The sequence below is a fragment of the Schistocerca americana genome, chromosome 1, assembly GCF_021461395.2.
Source record: "Schistocerca americana isolate TAMUIC-IGC-003095 chromosome 1, iqSchAmer2.1, whole genome shotgun sequence".
Taxonomy (NCBI): domain Eukaryota; kingdom Metazoa; phylum Arthropoda; class Insecta; order Orthoptera; family Acrididae; genus Schistocerca; species Schistocerca americana.
Window position 1 is genome coordinate 631,753,164 of NC_060119.1, and position 17,180 is coordinate 631,770,343.

The window sequence follows — 17,180 nt, forward strand, 5'->3', positions numbered from 1 at the left end:
GTCCTAATATCCTGTCTCTTCTCCTGGACGGAGTTTTCCACATATTCCTTTCCTCTCCGACTGTGCGCAAAACCTCTTCATTCCGTACCTTATCAGTCCGTCTAATTTTCAACAATCGTCACATCTCAAATGTTTCGAATTTCTTCCGTTCCGGTTTTCCCACAGTTCATGTTGCGCTACCATACAATGTTGTGCTCCCAACGCAAATTCTCAGAAATTTCTTTCTCGGATTAAAACCTATGTTTGATACTAGTAGACTTCTCTTGGCCAGGAATGCCCTTTTTGTCAGTGATAGCTTGCTTTTGATGTGCTCCTTGCTCCGACCATCGTTGGTTATCTTAGAGGCTAGGTAATAGAATTCCTTAACTACATCTACTTTGTGACCATAAACACTGATGTAAGTTTCTCGCTGTTCTGGTTTCTGCTACTTCTCATTACTTTCGTCTTTCTTCGATTTACTCTCAGTCCATATTTTGTACTCATTAGACTGATGATTCCATTCAACAGATCATATAATTCTACTCCACTTTCACTCGTTAGCAATGTCATTACCGAATCGTAACATTGAATCAAAGCACTTCATTCTTGATTGTCCATTCTTACTATTCCCTTTTAGCTCTTGTACATTTTGCACAGAGTGAATATTATTGGACTATATGAAATAAAAACGTCATAGCTTCTGAATGGTTTGCGTTAGGACGTTCAAACGGCACGATTTGCCTTAGGCTTGATGCTAATTAGTATCTGAATTTACGGTTTAGTTTAGCGACGAAGCCCACTTCCATTTGGATGGGTTCGTCAGCACGCAAAATCGGGGCATTTAGAAGACTGAGAATACGCATTTCGCGATAGAGAAGTCTCTTCACCCTCAACGGGCGAGTGTGTGATGTGTAATGTCCAGTCACAGAATAATGGACGCGAAATTCCCTGATGGCACGGGAGCTACCGAACGGTACGTGAAGGTTTTGGAAGATGATATCACTCCATTTACCCAAAGTGACCCGGATTTCGGTAAGATGTGGTTCATTCAAGATGGAGTTCGACACCATTGATGCCGGAGAGAATTTAATGTCATGGAGGAGCACTTTGGGGACCACATTCTGGCTCTGGGGTACCCAGAGGCCACTGGTAATGACCTCTATTGGCCGCCATGCATACGGCTCCATTTTATGGGGCAACATTAAAAACAAGGTGTACAGCAAAATCCCCAAAAGTATTACTGAGCTGAAGAAAGCCATTCATGAGGTCATAGACAGCATCGATAATCCGAGACTTCAGCAGGTCATGAAGAATTTCGCTTTTCGTCTGCATCTGCCAAAGATGGCAGGCATATCGATATGTCATAACCTAAATCCGAGGGTCTGTAGTGACGTTTCATGTTGAATTAAGTGTGTACACGCGCTACTGTTAACTAATTTACGTAATTCTTGATGTAGCTCAATAATTGTCAGCCCGTATATTACACATCTCTCCCTATAGCTTACCCCTATTTTTCTCAGAATTTCGAACATTTCACTCCATTCTGCAATGTCGAACGCTTTTTCCAAGTCGACAGATCCTATGAACGTGATTTGATTTTTTTTAGTCTTGCTTCCATTTTCAGCCAGAACGTCAGAATAGCCTCTCTGGTGTCTTTAACTTTCCTAAAGCCAAACTCTTCGTCATCTAAAACATCCTCAATATTCTTTTCATTTCTTCAGTGTATTATTCTTGTCAGCAACTTGGATGCATGAGCTGCCAAGTTGATTGAGCGATAATTCTCGCACTTGTTAGTTCTTGCACTCTTCGGAATTCTGTGGATGACATTTCTCCGAAAGTCAGATGGAATGTCGCCACCAAGACGACGGAGAACCTCTTGGAAGTACTAAGCAGTATAGTATTTACATTAGTGACTTCTGGGGCGTGCTCGTAATGGACAACGCCACTGGATTTAAAAAACAAAAAAAGAAAAAAACAAAACAAAAACGGTCAGCATGACTTTCACATTGCTGCAGAACTGCGTTCTACACACCGAAATGTTGCCACTTCACCCAAAGATTTTAGAAATTCTGATGGAATGTTATCCATTCATTTTGCCTTATTTAATCGTAAGTCCTCCAAAACTATTAAATTCTGATTCGAATACTGGATCCTGTACTTTTCTAAATGCTGTTTGTTCTCCTATCACATCATCAACTCTTCCCCCTCATAGAAGCCTTCAGTTTACTCTTTTCACCTATCCGCTCTCTCCTCTGCATTTAAGAATGGAATTTCCGTAGCACTCCTAATGTTACCAATCTTGCTTTTAATTTCACAGAAAATTATTTTGACTTGCTATATGCTGAGTGACTCCTTCCGACAATCATTTCTTTTTCGATTTCTCACATTTTCTATGCAGCCGTTTCGCCTTTGCTCCCGTGCACTTCTTATTTATTTCATACCCCAGGAACTTGTATTTCCATATTCCTGAATTTTAATGTACAGTTTTGTGCTTCGTTCTTTCATCAATCCACTGAAGTAATTCTGCTGTTACCCACGGTTCCTTCGCCGTTAGCTTCTTTGCACCTATGTTGCCGCGCGTAGTGGCCGCAGATTGCGTGGCCCCTCCGGCCGGATGTTCGTGTCCTCCCTTGGGCATGGGTGTGTGTGCTGTTCTTAGCATAAGTTAGTTTAAGTAGTGTGTAAGTCTAGGGACTGATGATTTCAGCAAGTTTGTCCCTTAGGAATTCACACACATTTCAACATTTTTTGTACCTATGTTTTTCTTTCCGATTGTTCATTCCTCTTCAACTCTACTGCCTACTGAGTTATTTCAGATTTCTGCATCTATAGCCTTAGAGATCTTGAAGCGTATTTTGTCATTCCTCAGTCCTGTCCCACTTCTTTGCGTATTGGCTCTTCCTGACATTAAACTTGAGCCTACTTTTCATCACTACTACATTGTGATCTGAATCTATATCTGCTCCTGGGTACGCCTTTCAATCCGGTATCTGATTTTGGAATCTCTGTCTGACTGTAATGTACTCTAACTGAAATCTTCCTTTACCAAATCTTCCTTTTCCAAGTATTTAATTATGAAGTGGAAAGTCGAAGTAACAACCAGAGTTAAATCAAAGCCAGGCAGAACCTATGTACTGGTGACCAATTATGCAAAAATAGACTTAATCGCATTTATTATTATTATACCGCCAACCGGTATCAACCCGACGTAGGGGTCATCTTCAGGGCGTTTCCACCATTGGTCGACTGCTGGTGGTGCCACTCCTGTGTACATAACGGCGGGAAACTCGACTAATGTTTCGTGACGAAGTAATGGGTGCCCCGCAGTAAAGGAATGGTACAACCGCTTCAAAGATGGTCGCCCATCAGTGAAGAGTGAAGCACCCTCAGACAAGACTTCAGGCTTCAGCATCCGCAGATGTGGCTGTTATTGATCATGCAAGGACCCTGGTAATGCTGGATAGACGAATGAAGATCTGAGAACTTGCAGACGAGTTTAATATTGCATCCATTCATTCCATTTTAAAAGAACATTTGCACCTCAGGAGGGTGTCAGCAAAATTAGTGCCGAAATTACAACGAAGCAGAAGCAACTTCGTTCTGTGATCAGACATGCCATGCTGGATTCAGTGAGCAATAATTCCAAACTTCTTAGCACAGTCACTATTGGATACGAACTCGAACAAAGTTTCAGTCGTCTTAATGGAAGTATCCATCATCACCAAGATCTGAAAAAGCGAGGCAGTTCTGCAGCAATGTGAAAGTCATGCTGAAAGTTTTTTTATTTATTTTATTTTTTTATTCCAGTGGCGTGGTCCATCACGAGCACACAACAGAGGGTACTGATGTCAATACTGTTCTGCTTAGTACTACCAAGAGGTTCTGAATCGTCTTGGTGAAACAGTGAGAAGCAAAAGGCTTTGCAGCGAGTAGTTGGTACCTTCAATACGATAACGTACCAGCTCCTTGTTCTCTGACCTAACACCTAGTAACTTTTCGCTTTTCTCTAAACTGAAAAAGACTCTGATAGGTACCACATTTCAGAACAAGGACGACATTGTGGAAAAGTCATAGGAGCAGTTGCACGCCATACGAAAAGAGGCTTTACAGCAACGCATCCAGCAATGGCAGCGGCGTTGATAGAGACGTGTAGAAGTTGAAGGGGACTACACTGAAAGTGCCTAGTGTCAAACAATTGTCTGAACAGAGATTGATTTTATGAATAAAAATCTTATATGTTTTGAACAGTACTACAATAACAGCAACAGCAGACACACTTGCTTCGTTACACTCCTTCCGCAATCTCTCTCGTCACACACCACCGAGCCCCCAGCTTTTGCACCATTTCAAGAGGCGAAGAAAGACTCGTACATGTGGCGTCTGTAGCAGCATTTCTCAGAATATCAGACGGGATTTTGCAGAAAGCCTTTTCCTACCCTTGGTCGGCCCCAAAATGTTCCAGTTGCTTTGAGAACTTGCTCCGTTAACGGACCCAGCAACGTCGTCGTTTTTTCAGATGTATGAGTTGCTCAGTGCTTATTATTTTAAACAAAGCCAGTTTGTGCCTTTCCATGTGAAAGTTCCCTGGACAAAAATTAACGAGGCCAGTCCTATAAAGAGTATGTAGCCGAGTTACGGAGTTTATGTCGCAAGTGCAGACTTATTTGCGCTCATTGCAAACAGTCCTATACTGAGTCTCTGATACGCGATGTCGTTGTCCATTCTGCTACACAGAGAAAAGTGGGTTGGAGGTTCTTGCATGTACAAGATCGTACAATCGTGGAGCTATTGGCTATCACTTTGGTGTTCGAAGTGTCGAAGCCTGTGACTGAACAGTGTGAAGACATAATGGACGTATGTGGCGGTGTGTTCTGTTCCACAGCGAAGGAATTCTTCAATGACACCATCTTCATTCTCGTTTTGTTTCTACTGCTCGCAATCGAACTATGGTTCTTCCCCACGTAAGCTCCTATCGTGTCCTGATTCTTTCCAAACACACGCCCACTGTGCGCGACTTTCCGTAAGGACGGCCATATGGTAACTACACTACTGGCCATTAAAATTGCTACACCACGAAGATGACATGCTACAGACGCGAAATTTAACAGACAGGATGAAGATGCTGTGATATGCAAATGATTAGCTTTTCAGAACATTTACACAAGGTTGGCGCCGGTAGCAACACCTACAACGTGCTGACATGAGGAAAGTTTCCAACCGATTTCTCATGCACAAACAGCAGTTGACCGGCGTTGACTGGAAACGTTGTTGTGATGCCTCGTGTAAGGAGGAGAAATGCGTACCATCGCGTTACCGACTTTGATAATGGTCGGATTGTAGCCTATCGCGATTGCGGTTTATCGTATCGCGACAGTGTTGCTCGCGTTGGTCGAGATCCAATGACTGTTAGCAGAATATGGAATTCGTGGGTTCAGGTAGGTAATACGGAACGCCGTGCTGGGTCCCAACGGCCTCGTATCACTATCAGTCGAGATTACAGGCATCTTATCCGCATGGCTGTAACGGATCGTGCAGACACGTCTCGATCCCCGATTCAACAGATGGGGACATTTGCAAGACAACAACCATCTGCACGAACATTTCGATGACGTTTACAGCAGCATGGACTATCAGCTCGCAGACCATGGTTGCGGTTACCCTTGACGCTGCATCACAGACAGAAGTGCCTGTGATGGTGTACTCAACGACGAACCTGGGTGCACGAATGGCAAAACGTCATTTTTTCGGATGAATCCAGGTCCTGTGTACAGCATCAATACGGTCGCATCGGTGTTTGGCGACATCGTGGTGAACGCACATTGAAGGCGTGTATTCGACATCGCCATACTGGCGTATCACTCAGCGTGATGGTATGGAGTGTCATTGGTTACACATCTCGGTCACCTCTTGTTCGCACTGACGGCAAGCTGAACAGTGGACGTTACGTTTCAGATGTGTTAAGACCGGTGGCTCTGCCCGTCATTCGATCCCTGCGAAACCCTGCATTTCATCAGGATAATACACGACCGCATGTTGCAGGTGCTGTACGGGCCTTTCTGGATACAGAAAATATTCGACCGCTGCCCTGGCCAGCACATTCTCCATATCTCGCACCAATTGAAAACGTCTGGCCAATGGTGGCCGAGCAACTGGCTCATCACAATACACTAGTCACTACTCTTGACGAGCTGTGGTATCGTGTTGAAGCTGCATGGGCAGCTGTACCTGTACACGCCATCCAATCTCTATTTGACTCAATGCCCAGGAGTGTCAAGGCCGTTATTATGGCCAGAGGTGGTTGTTCTGAGTACTGATTTCTCAGGATCTATGCACCCAAATTGCGTGAAAATGTAAGACCATGTCAGTCCTAGTATAAAATATTTGTCCAATGAATACCCGTTTATCATCTGCCTTTCTTCTTGTTGTAGCAGTTGTAATGGCCAGTAGTGTATTTGAGGCGGCTACCAACCGACCAATTTTAGGACACGGACATGGAGTTTCCGAAGATTCACAGAATCTCGTCGGTGCCCAGCCGAGAATTCCGTTTTCTCAAGAAAATTTACATTACGTTACACATTCAGTAACGCCCACTATGTTTCCAGGGGCCTCTGCACCTCTCGCGCATCTTGAAACGTACTATCGTTTGGGTTGATGTCTCTTTTTCTTCCACAGATCGTCGTTTGATCAGTTACGGCTACCGGCCAATTCCTGAACATGGCCACTTCACGATCGACATTGAGCAGCATATCGCAAGGACTTTCGTGTGTTTGGCCGTCGACAATGTAACGTCTATAATCACTTATGGTCTCGACGCGTCCGCGGTTTTTGGATTTCGCATTCAGGATGTAGTGCATCGTGTTTCTGACTCCGTTATGTCCCAGGCGTTGGACAACCTCTGGGTCGAGTTTAGGTCTCTGTTTTTGTCAGGATGGGGTGATGCAAACGAGTATGAGGCCCATGTCATCCTTAAGTCCACAGCTGTTCCCAAGTTCTGATGTGTTCGACCTATTTTGTGAGCTCCGTGACTTACTGTTAAGAAACAAATGGATAGGTCGCAGAGCTCGGGCGTCATAGAAGCTCTTCAACCCAGCCAGCGGTCTATGCCTGTGGTTGTTAGCTGGAATCGCATGGAAGCACTCAGTTCTGCAGATAATTTAAATGGATATGTAACACTCAGTTGGTAGTGGATCGCTGCCGTATTCGCTGTACTGAAGAAATATTAGTGAAACTGGCTGGCTTGAAACGTTTTTGAAAAACTAATTTAGTGGAGGGGTACATACAGCTTCTACTGGATTCCACCTCCCAACAGATAAAGGACATCAACACTCTCCTTGAGTTGTACTGTCATGCACACCTGCTGTTCAGTATTGCGTTCACTTCCACCGTTTTCCAGAGAGTTTTAGAACATCTAACGCTAAGTGTTCCAAGCTGAGCGAACTGTCTTAGTAACATTGTCGTCACAGCCTCCTCATGGCATGACCATCTCACTATCCTTTGGATTCGGTTCACTAAAACGCTAGAGGCATCCCTCAGTGCATTCTACAGAAATCGAACACTTGGATTACCCCTTTTGAAGGATGGCACCGAACATCTTACGCACGATTTAGCGGCGACTATAAGCTACCTAAATCACTTAAACTGAAGGATTGAAAATTGTATCTGGGCAAAGTCAATCTGAAATCTCTGTCTCAAGTGGCCATTGTCATTCACCTGTTGAAATAATACCATGAAGAAGATGTTCTGCTCATCTGGCCTGCAGAATACAGAAAGCATTTGCCTACATAAAGTCCCTACCTGGACACTGGCATGCCTCGTCACCTTTACACTGGGAAACCCGCTCATCCTCGCAACAGATTGTTCCCAATATGTGGTTGTTGGGTTGTAGCAGTACTGTCCCACAGGAATGTTGATATATCTGAGCAGCCCATTATGTACATCTCCAAATCGTTGACAGCTGCTCAGTGTCACTATTCTCAGATAGAGAAGGAAGCTTTAGTCATTACGTACACACTGCAGAAGTTTCATGTTATCCTCACAGCAACAAATTTCATCTCATCACCTACTATCATCGGTTGTGGCACTCTTTGGCCCATGTTCACGACTTCCCAACTGGACGCCACAACGACTGTAACATTTACCTCTGTCTTTGATCGTATATCACTACGAGATTCATTATAGATTTACAGCATAGCACACTAATGTGAATAAATTGTTGCATTTGCCCTTGGCTGTTGACCTGGCCTTCAACAAAACTGAAGTTCTCTCTTTTCAGATTGATGCTCACATCCGGTACATAGTGGTTAAATTTCCTTTGACAGCCTGTCATGAAGTGCAGGCCAGCTGCCAAGGTCCGATTGTTGTGGATTGGCAAGAGAGCCAACCCACTATGAGAGGACGCCGAAAGGCACGCGTTTTAGCTCACGCAGGCTGGCGTGAGGTCTGGAACAGGACAAGGAAGTTAGATTTTAGCAAAAACGGACGTAGCTGTTGGAATACTTAACTTTAATCCGTAAATGGTGAACATCGCTCTTGACGGTACATGTTTTACAGCATCAATAGTAACTGGTAATGGCACTTTGCTAGGTCGTCTCGGCAAATGAGAGCGCAATTTGTCAGTGAACCATCGCTAGCAAAGTCGGCTGTACAACTGGGGCGAGTGCTAGGAAGTCTCTCTAGACCTACCGTGTGGCGGCGCTCGGTCTGCAATCACTGATAGTGGCGACACGCGGGTCCGACGTATACTAACGGACCGCGGCCGATTTAAAGGCTACCACCTAGCAAGTGTGGTGTCTGGCGCTGACACCAGACCGATACTCTGGCAGGTGGCTGATTTTATGTGCAATGGTTAGCAAGCTCGACTGCCCACACGTTTTCCACTGTACACCTACTTCGTATTATACCATCGACTGGCTGCTGTTGAAGGCACTCTCCTCCTAAACAGCATCTCGAACGATGCCTAGGTCTGCCTCTCTCTTGTCCTCCAGATTTGTATCATTGCTTTCCATCACTGTGGACATAAAGGCGTTTTGTTCATTGGGCTAGCAACAGATAAGCGATTGAGAAAATCGTCCGCAAGTGCAAACAGTGGACTGAGTAACAGGCGACTGATTCAGAACTTTGGCTTCATGGTCCACGCCAAATCAGTCATGGGACCATGTACACATCCTTGTGAGCCCCTTTATTCGTTCTGTGTGACTGGTGATGGTCAACATTGCCTAGTTACTCAAATATCCTGATCCAGTGGCTTAAGAGTTACGCTTTACTTGTAAGTTCGATGAGCAGTAGTGTAACCTGGCTTTGGTAAATAATACTTACATTATACACTACTGGCCATTAAAATTCCTACACCAAGAAGAAATTCACATGATAAACGGGTGTTCATAGGACAGATATATCATTCTAGAACTGACATGTAATTACATTTCCACGCAATTTCGGTGTATAGATCCTGACAAATCAGTACCCAGAACAACCATCTATGGCCGTGATAACGGCCTTGATACGCCTGGGCATTGACTCAAACAGAGCTTGGATGGCGTGTACAGGTACAGCTGCCCATGCAGCTTCAATACGAAACCACAACGATACCACAGTTCATCAAGAGTAGTGACTAGCGTATTGTGACTAGCCAGTTGCTCGGCCACCATAGACCAGACGTTTTCAATTGGTGAGAATCTGGAGAATGTGCTGGACAGGGCAGCAGTCGAACATTTTCTCTATCCAGAAAGGCCCGTACAGGACCTGCAACATGCGGTCGTGTATTATCCTGCAGAAATGTAGGGTTTCGCAGGGATCGAATGAAGGGTGGAGCTACGGGTCGTAACACATCTGAAATGTAACGTCCATTGTTCAAAGTTCCGTCAATGCGAACAAGAGCTGACCGAGACATGTAACCAATGGCTCCCCATACCATCACGTCGGGTGATACGCCAGTATGGCGATGACGAATACTCACTTCCAATGTGCGTTCACGGCGATGTCGCCAAACACCGATGCGACCATATTGATGCTGTACGCAGGACCTGGATTCATCCGAAAAGTGACGTTTTGCCATTCGTGCACCCAGGTTCGTCGTTGAGTACACCATCGCAAGCACTTCTGTCTGTGATGCAGCGTCAAGGGTAACCGCAACCGTGGTCTGCGGGCTGATAGTCCATGTTGCTGTAAACGTCGGCCGGCCGAAGTGGCCGTGCGGTTCTAGGCGCTGCAGTCTGGAACCACGAGACCGCTACGGTCGCAGGTTCGAATATTGCCTCTGGCATGGATGTGTGTGATGTCCTTAGGTTATTTAGGTTTAACTAGTTCTAAGTTCTACGGGACTAATGACCTCAGAAGTTGAGTCCCATAGTGCTCAGAGCCATTCGAACCATTTTGCAAACGCCGTCGAACTGTTCGTGCAGATGGAAGTTGCCATCAAACGTCCCCATCTGTTGACTCAGGGATCGAGACGTGGCTGAACGATCCGTTACAGCCATGCGGATAAGATGCCTGTCATCTCGACTGCTAGTGATACGAGGCCGATGGGATCCAGCACAGCGTTCCGTATTACGCTCCTGAACCCACCGATTCCATATTCTGCTAACAGTCACTGGATCTCGACCGACGCGAGCAGCAATGTTGCAATAAGATAAACAGAAATCGCGATAGGGTACAATCCGACCTTTATCATAGTCGGAAACGTGATGGTACGCATTTCTCCTCCTTACACGAGATATCACAATAACGTTTTACCAGGCAACACTGGTCAACTGCTGATTGTGTATGAGAAATCGGTTGGAAAATTTCCTCATGTCAGCACGTTGTAAGTGTCGCCACCGGCGCCAACCTTGTGTGAATGCTCTGAGAAGCTAATCATTTGCATATCACAGCATCTTCTTCCTGTCGGCTAAATTTCGCGTCTGTAGCGCGTCACCTTCGTGATGTAACAATTTTAATGGCCAGTAGTGTAGATGTGGAAATATTTAAATTTAAAGGTGGGCTGAGCTTTGCGAGAAGTGCGGTACAATAATCGAACTATGCTGCAAGTCATGCTGCTGTGAGTCATTACATTCAGTATTTTGATAAATAACAGAGATCATTCTGTTTATTTTGAACATAGAGCAAAATTCAGACCGTTCGCTCCCTTTTGAACGTGGTGGCTACATACTAGCTAGCTGTTTAGTTTTAACTGCAGGTCAAGTACTAAATGTTTCTTTTTAATGGCCCATGGGGTGTGGCATAAAGGTGTTTCAGATAAGAGCGCCGACCTTGTGAGATAACAGGTAGGACAGTGACCTGCACATGTAATAAAAACAAAAGAGTCCTGGGGACACCCTAGCCATACCATTCATTCTGAAACTTATCTTAGAAGATTTTGGGAAGGCGCGTAGATTCATTTACATTTTCCTGATATTCTTGCCAAAGTTTAGTTATTACCTACATGACGACTTTATATGAAACTAAACTTAAATACTAACGAACAATGTTTTTCCTTTCTTCTATGTGTTCAATCCAGGACCCATCTCTCTCTGCATTTATGGCCATCGTTCCTGAGTAGCAATATTAAGTTAATTATTGTCCTTTGAGTCTATTGATTGACGGAAACCTGTATTTACATCTCACTAGCATTCTTCCTGCTATTATGCGTAACTGTATTCAGAAGACATTTTGTAAGTAAGAAAAGGAGACAAGTAATTGAATATTTAAAGATATTTCTAACGACAACGTTTACCGTTTCCAGTACAGTTGTTTAGCTAGGAGAACGAGTTGTAGTGAAGATTATTCCCGAGTCTAGGCGACAATACGAGGGAAGCGTGATGTGCGTTTGTTGAAGGACCACCTGAGCATACACATGCAGTGATCCACAGCCGCAATCCTAATGTAAAAGGTTTTTAATCAAATTAAATCGCAATACAGATCTTGTGTCTTACTGACCGTACCATTTTAATTAGCGATGAAAGTAAACGGAAACATTATTAAGTGCCACTTCGTGTGTGTTAAATGGAAGATTTTTTTATGTATATGTGAAAGAGTAATGGATTTGAGATCGAAATTTGCGCAACCAGATCAACAGTTTATACGTGCTCTAAGAATATTATCTCATAGTTGAATTATGGGCAGATGTTAAACCAGACACTTGCTGTCCCATTACACCAACGAAGTCGCAGTCTTCTGGTTGGATAAGCAGCGAAAATAATTGACTACACAACAGTGTGTACCAACACAACACTGCTAATTCTGTCGTTACCGTAAGCGCTGTCGCCACCTGTTAAGCGAATAGCAGCGCTACGTAATGCAAGAGGCATCCGTCCATCCATCTGCCGAGCGTCAGGGCTAATTAACTAACGAGCTCCCTGGCATTTCAGCCACTCTCGAGCTGACACGCTTAGTGCGACAGCTACATCTCGTTAGTTCACGTCTCGTTAGTTTCTTGCTATCTTCAAGGGCGACTTAATTCTCGTAAGTTGTGCGTATACCGTAACTACATGACAATGCCATCTAAACTACAACCGCAGAGAATCAACTGCACTATATACAAGTGATATCTTCTGGGCTGTTAAACAGCGTAATTTTCGTATTTTTTAAGGAAATCGTTTCGATACTTACGATGTAGTTTAATCTCGAGTTTTATGGTATGAGTCGGTAGATGAAATCTGTCGAGAGCTAGTAATACTTTTGCATGTAAAAGGATATTTTCTCCTTTTTTTTTTCTTTTAAGAATCGGTGGCCTATGTAGAATTCCTCAGGCTCTTATTCGAATGGATCTCAGCACTATGGGACTTAACATCTGAGGTCATCAGTCCCATAGAGTTAGAACTACTTAAACCTAACTAACCTAAGAACATCACACACATGCATGGCCGAGGCAGGATTCGAACGTGCGACCGTAGCAGCAGCACGGTTCCGGACTGAAGCGCTCGGCCACAGCGGCCGGCAGGCTCTTATTGGTAGGCTGTCGTTACTGCGTAGGTACTGATAGAACGCAATACTAGGAGGAGGACTGTGAACAGGATATATCGTAAATGTAAATATTATTGCTGTCTCTTTGCCGAGATGACTTTGTGGATGTCGTTTCATTTCCAGCTCGTACAGCCGGCTCTTGTCTGCGTGAGAATATAATATCCTCACACGTTACAATGTACACAATGTTTAATATATTCTAAACTGATTCTTCAGTTTTGCCGCATGGTCATTCAGCAACAGCTGGTAAATTTGTATCCCGCAGTAAAAAAATTTTTGCCTGCTGACAACGATCACTTACATCCTCGTGGCAATATTACAGCCGGAAGGAGCAAATCCGGAAGCTGAGACCTTTAATGAATGGAATAGGCTTCACAGCTTAGTTTCTGGAAAGTACGTTTCGGGAGAAACCGAAATGGCTAGTCAGGTAAGTCAGACCTTTTGCAAAAGTTCCCAGATATTTAAAATAAACATTACAGCCATCGTGTAGTGGATGCAACAGAGATTTTTAGGAATACGATCGCTCCAGTTGTGTGTGACCTGGTGTGATTCTGGCTACTATCAAACTATTTTAAAAATTGAGAGGTTTCGTAGAAAATAATTCACGTTGTTGGTATGAGTTGATTTTTGAGGGCAGTAGAGTTAATGCTATGGAGCATTTACAAAAACAAGTGTTAAGCAGCGAGTGGCTATTACTGTTTTGTAGATTGTTCTATGTGAATAACGGAATAACGCATTTGTTATTAAAGTATTTAGACTCGTGTGGCGTAGTTTAACGTCGTAATAATTTTGTATGAAGCACTCAAAATGTAACTATCTGACTGCTTTAGGATCAAACAGTCCGCTGGAGGAACATCCGCAGCTGAGCATTATGGCACAGTTTGAAAATACCGCTTCAGTTGTAAGGTTCTTTTTATCTTTCAGCAGTTAAAACACGACCGGTATCGGACTCTTACGTGCCCGTCATCAGGTGCTATACTGAAAATAAACAAGAGACCGGAGCTAATAATATTTTTTACATGCAGTAATACACATGAAATAGCAAAAAAAGAAGTTCTGTATGACATTTTAAAAAACAGCGGTCGGGCTAGTTGTGGTAGAACCTAAGTCAATGGCAAAGTGACACAGACAGTACTACGGACGACTGCATGATGAAACAAACGCAATGAACGGGATACTATAACTTTGAGCTGACACCCCGAGCGCCGTGATGGACGACTACAGGATACGGTGTATCACCAGCAAGCGCAGAGCACGGAGTACCGTACACGACGGAAGAAGCAAACAGATAAACCAGAAAGACAAAAATACTGCAGTCTCTTGAAGGGTAGATCAAAGTGAGGCCAACTATCTCGGCCGTTCACAATTTGAATTAGTGCTTTACAATCAAAATGAAAAAAAAACTTTATGTAGATAGTTACATGAAAAGCGTTAAAATTACATTATGAGTGGCAAAGGAACATATTGAACAATGGCAATACAGAACTGAAGTAAAACTAACTGGAAGCCAGTGCCACAATAAAGTGTCTTAGAAGACCGAGGCGGTACAAATGGCTTGGAGAATTCCAATGGTTTACCCTCTTTCTCATTAAAATGGAGATGCTTCTCCTTCCGTAGTTTTTCATATGTATCCAAGGTTTCGATGGAATGTATTGAAGTGCCCTTTAACACCACTGACAAATTTTAGTCTTTTTGCCAAAGAGAATTAATGTTGGATTTGATATTGCTATAAAATTCTGTATGTGGTAATTTTATACTTACGTGGGTCCCTAGAGCTACTGCTTGCTTTGAAACGCAAGCCACGCGGCTGCTTTCATTGATTACTGATTGTAGAATGGTAGAATGGTTCAAATGGTTCAAATGGCTCTGAGCACTATGGGACTCAACTGCTGAGGTCATTAGTCCCCTAGAACTTAGAACTAGTTAAACCTAACTAACCTAAGGACATCACAAACATCCATGCCCGAGGCAGGATTCGAACCTGCGACCGTGGCGGTCTTGCGGTTCCAGACTGCAGCGCCTTCAACCGCACGGCCACTTCCAATGGTAGAATGAACGTTCAAGGTATATTAACTGTTTTTATTCTAATATTTCATGCCACTGACCATATTTTAGTCAATCTAACTGGATACGTTTCCCTAATGAGTTGTTTGTAGTTGCTTTACTTCAAGAAAGATGAAAGTTCTCTTTTATATATTCATTTCATCGAAGACAAGGACATTATAAATAATATACTGTGATAGTTTTCGGTAACATATGTATTTCACATTTGATTCAGGTTCTGTATTTATCTCAGGTATCACTTAAATATAATTCCGTTTGAATATCATGAATAAAGAAATCACAGGAATAAATTTTTTTATCTTTTGCACGTCAATAAATTTATCACAAATTGCACCATACCTGTCAGTGGCACTAATTAAAAAACCAAGTTCTTAGAAGATATACGAGTGAAAGCGAACATGGTTAATCGAGAACTGTTACGAAGTAAACTACTTGGATGCTAATAATACACAACGGAATTCTTAATGTATCTTCTTTCGAGAAACGGCAATCAGCTCGAAGATATTGCGATCCTGCGATTTGTAATCTTCGTACAGAGCCTGGGAGATCCATCTGCATGCAGTTTGCGAGAAACAGAAAACATCAACTAACGTTTTATAGTTTTGCGTGAACAATAGTTGGAGAAATTCAGTTTTCTTAAGTCACCACTCTTCTGACTGGTTTGATGCAACCAGCCACGAATTCCTCTCCTGTACCAACCTGGTCATCCCACAGTAGCACTCGTAATCTACGTCCTCAATCATCAGGTGGATGTATTCCAATCTCTCTCTTTCTCTACTGTTTTTACCCTCCAATGTTCCCTCTAGTACCATGGAAGTTATTCCCTGATGTCTGAACATATGTCCTCTCATTTTGTCCCTTCTTCTTGTCAATATTTTACCTGTATTCCTTTCCTCATCTGTCCTGCGAATAGTCTCCTCATACCTTACCTCATCTTATAACACCTATACTGTACGTACGTTGTGCCAAATACGACGTTAAAGTACAATAAGCGTTACCCTCTGCGCGGAATTTTAAAGTTTGACCGTGAGTTAACCTAAAGGACACGAGGCATTGAACATTATCGTCGTGACTACAACAGTTAATAGAAAGCTGAAAAACTTTACCTTAGGAAATAATGAAAGTATTGGAAGTTTTCGTGAATGAAATAATAAACGGTAGCCAGCCTAATTAGGTACAATAAATTAGAACATTAATCTCAAAGAATTTAAATATAATTTAACAAAAGGGGGTTTCATTCTTTCTCTCGTCCGCCCCAGTAGCTGAGTGGTCAGCGTGACGGATTGCCGTCCTCTGGGCCCGGGTTCGATTCCCGGCTGGGTCGGAGATTTTCTCCGCTCAGGGACTGGGTGTTGTGTTGTGTTCATAATCATTTCATCCCCATCCGGCGTGCAGGTCGCCCAATGTGGCGCCGAATGTAATAAGACCTGCGATATGGCGGCCGGACCTGCCCCGCGAGGGGCCTCCCGGCCAATGACGCCAAACGCTCATTTCCATTCTTTCTCTCTTGGTAAAGCACAATGAACACACACAAATACCAGACGAACTGATCAGGGGTAAGCCGTAGTCATCATTTGCATTAATTGACAATCATATAAAGATAATTAGCGCTTTTCTCATAGTGAAAATAATCACTACCCAAACAATTACCCAATTCAGCACCAAAAAGTTGTCCAAGACCTCACGAGACAAAATGAATTATGACAAGAGTCCTGGTTTAACTAACACACACACCACAAACGCAGATAAATACGAGGTTATTCCCAAAAGTAAGGTCTCCTTTCTTGTAAGTACAGAACTCTGTTTGTGTGCAGTTGGTCACACTGTTATGAAGAGTGCTCCACGCGCTGTGTGGAAACATGCGCACGCCGCGCTGAGGCGCTGTCTTGGATTGGCAGCCGTTGAGAATGGATATTACCGCCAAGTGCGAATTGCACGCAGTTATTCGGTTTTTGAACGCAAAGAGCACTACGGCGATTGAAATCCATCGCCAATTGACGGAAGTGTTTGGTGACTCGTGCATGGATGTCAAAAATGTTCGTAAGTGGTGTAGAGAGTTAGCAGCTGGTCCGACCGAAATTCACGACGAACAAAGGAGCGGGAGACCGTCAGTTTCTGAAGAGACAGTGTTGAAGGTTGAGCAAAGCATGTGTTAAGATCGGCGGATCACCCGGGTGCCACTCATGCTGACTAAGGAC